The 7,412-nt window shown below is 45.8% G+C and overlaps 1 pseudogene; it reads right to left on the bottom strand.

The window, feature by feature from the left end:
• Positions 1-4,079: 4,079 nt before the first annotated feature.
• On the bottom strand, positions 4,080-4,661 carry LOC138384349 (bcl-2-like protein 2 pseudogene; annotated as a pseudogene).
• Positions 4,662-7,412: the final 2,751 nt, after the last annotated feature.

The following is a 7,412-nucleotide window of genomic DNA, read 5'->3' as shown; positions in this document are numbered from 1 at the left end:
AACCAGTCAATAACAGTCCCATTCTAGTAACTGCATTTCTACAAATGATTTCAACCTACTTATACCTCTAAAAGGAAAATCTGCCAGTCCCTGAACTCCCTGTATCACTATATAAGATCAGTAGTCTGCTCTGCTCAGACAACTTCCTATTATTAATATTATAGTAAACAATAAAATCAGCTTTATATTTTTATTAATATTTTAGATCTTGAGAGGTAGTATCATCATTGCTAAAATCCTACTACATACATTATATAAAAATATTATTCAAGATATTATAGCCTAAGATGCGAGAAATGACCACCTAAAGACCAAATTGAACCAAATTAGGAGTCCTTATTAGCTGGCCAGTGACCACCCCTGTTCTGGGAAAGTCCAGAGACAGAGAATGGCCCCGATCTTAAAGTGGACAGGGGTTATATACCTTCACCACTAACAATACACATACAGCTCAGAACATGTTGATTATAATAATTCATAAGCAAGCAAACTTACAGAAGCAAATAGCAACCATTAAATCAAAGAACATTTCTTTGAGGAACATCCAAGGAACATTTTTCCAAGGAACAGTACAATGTAACTATACACACCTAGTGATTTTAAACAATCACTTAAGTTAATCACTTTATTTTTTTTTCTGTTATTTATGTATTTTTCTCTCAGCTCATAGGTCATGGGCCTGTGAATCACACAGCAGTAGTGAGCCTGTACACAAGATGGCTTCGCTGTGGCTCACAGAGCTCTAGTGATTACTGTGCCTCATCACATTCCCCACTGGTTTTCACATGAAATCAAATCTTTGATTTATTTCCACACATATGGTGAGCTTAACACTTTGTTTTTTTTTTTTTTTTTTTTTTTTTCGTATGTGCACCAACAGGCAATTTAGAACACACAGACCCACTAACAGGGTTAGGGGAAACAAAACTAAAGTTCCTGCTAAGGACAATAAGACAGTTACAAATATGTTGACAGTGAGTTTGGAGGATCATAAGTTTGACAGCTCGAATTCTTTGTATAGTAAAACAGACTCCTGGGTCGCGATAGCCCCCTGTTCTGGAATACAGCCGGAAGCCCCAAGTTTTTCCTGAGGCCCAATCCTGAGTTTGCCAATGGGTGATTGTGATAGACACGGGATTACATGAATTTAAAGTGTCACATCCAGGTTGCTTATGCACCAGTTGGATGTCTGGATCTTTATTTTTCCAAGAGGCCAGTGTCTCACAACCCCACTTGGCACAATAGTAATGGCCTTTTACTTGGCAATGTGGGGGCCCAGTGGAGGGGTAAGCATAATATTGGAGGCTTCGGATTCTCCACCCCATCTGTAAAGAGTTACACCCAAACAGCTGACAAAGGTCAAAATGAAGAACTGGCTGTGATATGGTAGAATTGTGAGTCACCATAATTCCATCAACCGTTCGGGTGAGCACCCAGGTATAGTTTAGAGGTTGATGTGGTGATCCCACAGTCCCATGAATTACAAGGAACCAATAGATGTACGAGATAGTCTTATCTTTAGAGGCTCTCCGGATGGCTGGATGCTCCATGTCTCAGACTGCTGCTCTGGTGAGGCCTTCTTGACTTGGGAATGATGAATCCAATGATGCTGGCCAGTAACTTTAATGGCCATGGGTATAGAAAGGATTACTGGCAGTGGTCTGGTCCACCTTGCTTCCAAGGTCGCTGGTTGCAATTTCTTGATCCACACAAGGTCCCCGGGCTGTACCTGGAATACAGTTTGCTTAGAAGGAAGGTTAGAAGGCCCGGTGTGGGCTGCCTCTACCATTTCATGGTTGTGTTTTATGCTTGACTGGAGAGCCTGTAGGGATTTAAGAAGTACCGAGTCCCCTAGTTCCACGACCCGTTCCTCCCCTAATTTGGGGACGAAAGGGGGAGGCCGGCCAAACATGATTTTATAGGCTGTCAGTCCTTTTACATAAGGGGTATATCTAGATCTTAGTAGGGCAAAAGGAAGGAGGCTCACCCAGTTTTTGTCAGTCTCTAACCTTAGTTTATTTAGTGTTTCTTTTAAAGTCCTATTTATTCTTTCTACCTGCCCTGAACTCTGAGGCCTATAGACACAATGTAATTTCCAATCAATTTTTAGCATCTGGGCGAACAATTGAGTTGTTCTGGTGATAAACGCCGGGCCATTGTCGGACCCCAATGCTAATGGGAGGCCAAATCTGGGGACAATTTCAGTCACTAACTTTTTTACAACTATTTGTGCTGTCTCTGACTTGGTAGGAAAAGCTTCTGCCCATCCATAAAGAGTATGGATGAACATAAGCAAATATTGGTATCCATAGTTGCCTGGTTTCACTTCGGTGAAGTCCATTTCCCATTGTTCCCCCTGGGCTTGGCTCCGTAACCTAGTTCCTAGGGGAAGATTAATGCCATTACCCGGATTTACCTGCGCACAGGTGGGGCATCTTACCGTTACTTGCTGAACCATCCAATGAAGCTGGGGGATATAGTAGTCCTTCTGAAGAAGCTCAGTCAGTTTTGTGTGTCCAAGGTGAGTGCTTTGATGAATCTGTTTAATTAAGTTTTGTCCCAGGCGCTCAGGGACCAAGACCTTGTTATCTGGGAGAATTTTTCAACCTGTTGCATCAGTTCTAGTCTTTAGAACTTTTAAAATTTTAACTTCTTCTTCCATGTAGCTCAAAGAATGTGGTAAGAGCCGTTCTGGCAAGACAGGGAGAATCTGGAGGGGCCCCACTGGTTTTTGTGCAACCTTTTTGGCTGTTTTGTCAGCAAAAGCATTTCCCCGTGCCACTGGGGAATCAGTGGTTTGATGCCCCTTACAATGGATAATAGTTACCTCTTTTGGTAACCAGATGGCTTCTAATAGGGCCAATATTTTAAATTTATTTTTTATCTCCTTGCCTTCTGAGGTTAAGAGGCCCCGTTCTCGATAGAGTGCTCCATGCACGTGAGCTGTAGCAAACGCATATCTACTATCGGTGTAGATATTAACAGTCTTATTATCCCTTCCCCACCTCAGGGCTTGGGTCAAAGCTATAAGTTCTGCTCTCTGGGCTGAAGTCCCATGTCCCAAAGCTTGTGCCCAGATAACCCGGTCAGCAGTGACCACAGCTGCCCCTGCATATCTGACTCCTTCAGACACGTAGCTGTTTCCATCTGTGTATAATTCTTCATCAGGGTCTGGCCATGGCTGATCAGTGAGATCTGCTCTCAGATTGGCCAGTGACTCTAATATCTCATGGCAGTTATGCAGTGGCTCTGCCAGTTTATCGTCCAGCAGTAGAGTGGCAGGGTTAAGAGCCGTTGTCTTCAGGAAGCGAATCCTGGGGGGAATCTAGCAACAGCACTTGGTTATACATGAGTTGGAAAGCCATTCTTCTTCAGGTGGAGTTTTTAGAGCCTATATTGAGTGAGGGGTTATGATACACAAGTCCTGCCCCAAAGTGAGCTTAGAGGCTTCTTTTGTCAGGACGGCTGTTGCAGCAATGGCCCACAAGCAGTCTGGCCAGCCAGACACTACAGGTCCAAACTGTTAGACAAGTATGCAACCGGTCTGTTTTCTTCTGGGCAATTTTATTAACTCAGACAGCATTTTTTAATCTCTCTACTTTCTGTAGCTTTCTCTAATATCAGGCCGACGAAGTGGGAAAAGGCATATTAAATGGCACGTCTATTTTCTGGTGTCTCTGGGTCTATGGAGGGATACAGGTGGTAAGCTTTAAAAAGGCATTCTAGGAACACTGCCAGAGACTCCTTAGGTCTCTGTATGGTTTTGCTTACTGTAGACAAATTAGTTGGCCTGTTAGCTGCGGCCTGTATGCCCCTGAGCAGAGTCTAGCGATACCGATCGAGAGCCCCCTTACCTTGCTCCTCGTTTGGGTCCCACTTTGGGCGCGTGGAGGGGAAGACATGTTGTATATAACCAGGAACCATGAAGTTGCCCATCAGGGCCAGGGTTTGTCTTAACAGCTTTTCTGTGTATATGTTTTTTAAATATCATCTTTTTTGTCTATCCCTGTTTTACGTCTGTCTAAACATTTACTCTATTTCAAGGGCCATACTTAGCCCCATCTGGCCCTGGAACTGTTTTACTTGCTAGCAAAGAAGGCCCCTATAGTTAACAGGGTCCCCAGTGCTATGGCCCCCATCAGCATTGTTTTTATTGATGCCCAGTTTCTCTCTCTTTGACATCATGCCTCCTCCAGGGCCATGTCCCCATAGACAGCTGTGAACTCTGCCCAGCCCCCACTGCTGTGGATCCAGTCGGCCAGCTGTGTCTCTAGGTAGGCCACCAGCCACTCCTGCACTTGTCCCACTAGTGGCTCTATCTCCCTGTTGACACTCTCAGCACATAGTGCAGCCCCAAAGATGAAGCAGGCCACAAGGCGGCCCCAATTGGGCCCCCCTTGGAAAAGCTCATTGGTGACCTGGGTGAAGCACTGCTGGGCCGAGCTGGGGGTCACATGCAGCTGAGCTGCCAGACCAGAGAAGGTACGCTGGAAGCAGATCTCGAACTCATCTCCAGCTGCCCGCATGGCTTGGTGCAGCGGGTCAGCTGCTGGGCCCTTCTCTGGGCCAGTTTTACAGACATAACCCTTCTGTCTCAGCTTATAGCCTATAAAGTCTGCCACCAAAGCTCATGTGTCTGGGGCTGAGGCTGGGGTCGTCATCTGTATAAATGAATGGATATAAATAAAAAGCATACAAATGATCACTCTGAAAGTTTCTGGAAGTTTTTCAAAAAACATTAAGTGGCGTACAATTCTTACATGACCCTGATTGACCCATTTTGAGGAAAAAAAAGGAATAATCTTTAGATCTCAGGAATCCTTGGTCCCAGCCCGTCGCCTGGTGGCTGCCTTACAGAGGCCAGGAACCTGATCCTGTGTTTCTGAAAAACAAGGACTACTGAGGGCAAAAGTCTAAACAGGGTAACCGAGAAAGAGTTTTAAAAAGGATGACCGAGCCTATTATAGTCTAGTATAGCAGCATCAACAGAACCTGTTCCATTCTCCTAGGAGCTATGCCATAAAGTCCTGTACCAAACACCGGGGCCAGAAAGCCTGGTAGCAAGTAGACTAAACCTATCATGAAAAAAATAAAATCAAGGAAAGGGTAAAGGAAGCCACAGAATTCACAGCGGTACCAGAGCAGGTGTCGGCAGCTTCCGGAGACTCCTCAAGAACACTCGCCCGAACTTGATGGACACTAGTTGCTGTCAAGAAACCAACAAAGGCACTCCTTGACCCTGTTCTGTGGTTCAAAAATATAACTGGCAATCTGGGCAATAGGCTGGGCTAAAAGAATACCAGTGACTCAGCGCCGGAGCGGGAGGTGGTTCCCCCCTTGGATAGAGGGCAGTTTCTACAATGAATTCTTTATAACCCATAGGTAACAGACTGGAATGGCAACAGAGAGAAGGGGAAATTAGTAGATTTACTGGCTAGGAGGAGAAGGAGACAAATGAGAGTTGTTGCTAGGTGAAACAGGCGCCGACAAGGTGGCAACCGGCAAAATTCTTTTGTTTTTCACAGTTACTTTTTGTTACAATAAGAGCAACACTTTATCAGGTTTCAGTTTAAACTTATCCGGCACAGGGATTTTGAGCACGATTTGCTGTACACACTTTCATGCTATAAAGTTTTTTACAATGACAAGACACAGAGACATGTAGAGCAGGAAGGAAAACAGGAGTAACTCCATGACAGACTGGACCTCTTAGGAAAGGCCTAAGTTTTGGTTTCCCCAACGCAGGCCCTCCCCCTCCCCGGAATGCCACTGGTAACAACTGAGGGCCCTGGCTTGGAAACTGGCCAATCAGGAGCCAGAGCCCTGACTTGGAAACTGGCCAATTAGGAGCCAGAGCCCCGGCTTGGAAACTGGCCAATTAGGAGCCAGAGCCCCGGCTTGGAAACCGGCCAATCAGGAGCCAAAGCTATCGGCCACTTTTGAGGGAACAAATGAACTAAAAGGGGGGTGGGGGGGTGTGCCCAATACATGTAACCTATTGATAAGTATAAAAGCTTTGTTTCCGCCCCAGGGCGAGGTCCGGGCTCGTGGAGAGACTACTGCGCTGGTGCTCTGAGCCTTGGACCCTAGCCTGGGCTAGAAAATAAACTCCTTTGTCTGTTGCAGCCTTGGTGACTCTGCCTATCTGTTCCTGGGACTGAGGGAAACCGGTTCTTACAGACACAGGGACAGATTTTCACATAGGGTGGGGTGTACTTTCAGGTGTCCGCCTGGCTGCTCCCCTCACGGAGATTTAGGCACGTCTGGGCTGAAGGTGCTCCTGTATAAAGCCTGGGCAGGTCACCGCTCTTTCCAGAGGGTGAGTCACTGTTATGTCATACGACGTCGCCACAGAACCGCAGGTTAGGACCCACTCAAGCCCCGTAGCTAATCAGCCGTGGGGCTATAACATTCTCACATCTCTCATCCAGGTGACAGTCGGGAGGAGAGACAAGACAATAATAACACTATTTGTGGTTGTGTTACTCAGACGGAGGCGGCACTCTAAAAGCAACATATACTAGTATCTAGACAACAATTAACATAAAACAAATCAACCACAAGCATTCAAACCAACATGAAACAAAATCCTAAAGTTTTCGGAAAACACAAGCTATCCAGCAGGGTGCCAAATAGTTGCTGACTCGGCCTCTCGGCCAAAACAGTGTTCCAAGCCCGAAAACAATGACCAAAACCCCGAGTGACGTCTCACTCCTTGGGACTTGTTCCTGGGATCTTAGCCCCGTCCAGCTTTCCCAAGGAACACCAAAATGGGCCCACCAAAGACAAACAAACCAAACACGGGCCCACCAAAGACAGACAAACCAAACACTCACTGGTGTAAGTCCAGAAGACTCTTTCAAGGAAATTGGTTAATTTTGAGGTGTCGGTGGCTGGAGTGTGGTCTGGCCATTGCCTGGGGCTGAGGAACGTCTCTCAGGAGCTCTCCCCTAGGCTAGGCACTGGACCCCACACCAGATCCCAGGCACCAGTGGTCACCAAGCGCCCTGTGTAAGGGCCATCTCGCTGGGGCCTCCAAATGTTATAGCCTAAGATTCGAGAAATGACCACCTAAAGACCGAATTGAGCCAAATTAGGAGTCTTTATTAGCTGGCCAGCGACCACCCCTGTTCTGGGAATGTCCGGAGACAGAGAATGGCCCCGATCTTAAAGTGGGCAGGGGTTATATACCTTCACCACTAACAATACACATACAGCTCAGAACATGTTGATTATAATAATTCATAAGCAAGCAAACTTACAGAAGCAAATAGCAACCATTAAATCAAAGAACATTTCTTTGAGGAACATCCAAGGAACATTTTTCCAAGGAACAGTACAATGTAACTATACACACCTAGTGATTTTAAACAATCACTTAAGTTAATCACTTTATTTTTTTTTCTGTTATT

This window comes from Eulemur rufifrons, chromosome 6, assembly GCF_041146395.1.
Source record: "Eulemur rufifrons isolate Redbay chromosome 6, OSU_ERuf_1, whole genome shotgun sequence".
Lineage (NCBI taxonomy): Eukaryota > Metazoa > Chordata > Mammalia > Primates > Lemuridae > Eulemur > Eulemur rufifrons.
Note: the sequence above shows the minus strand (reverse complement) of the source record. Positions and strands in the feature narration are given on the sequence as shown.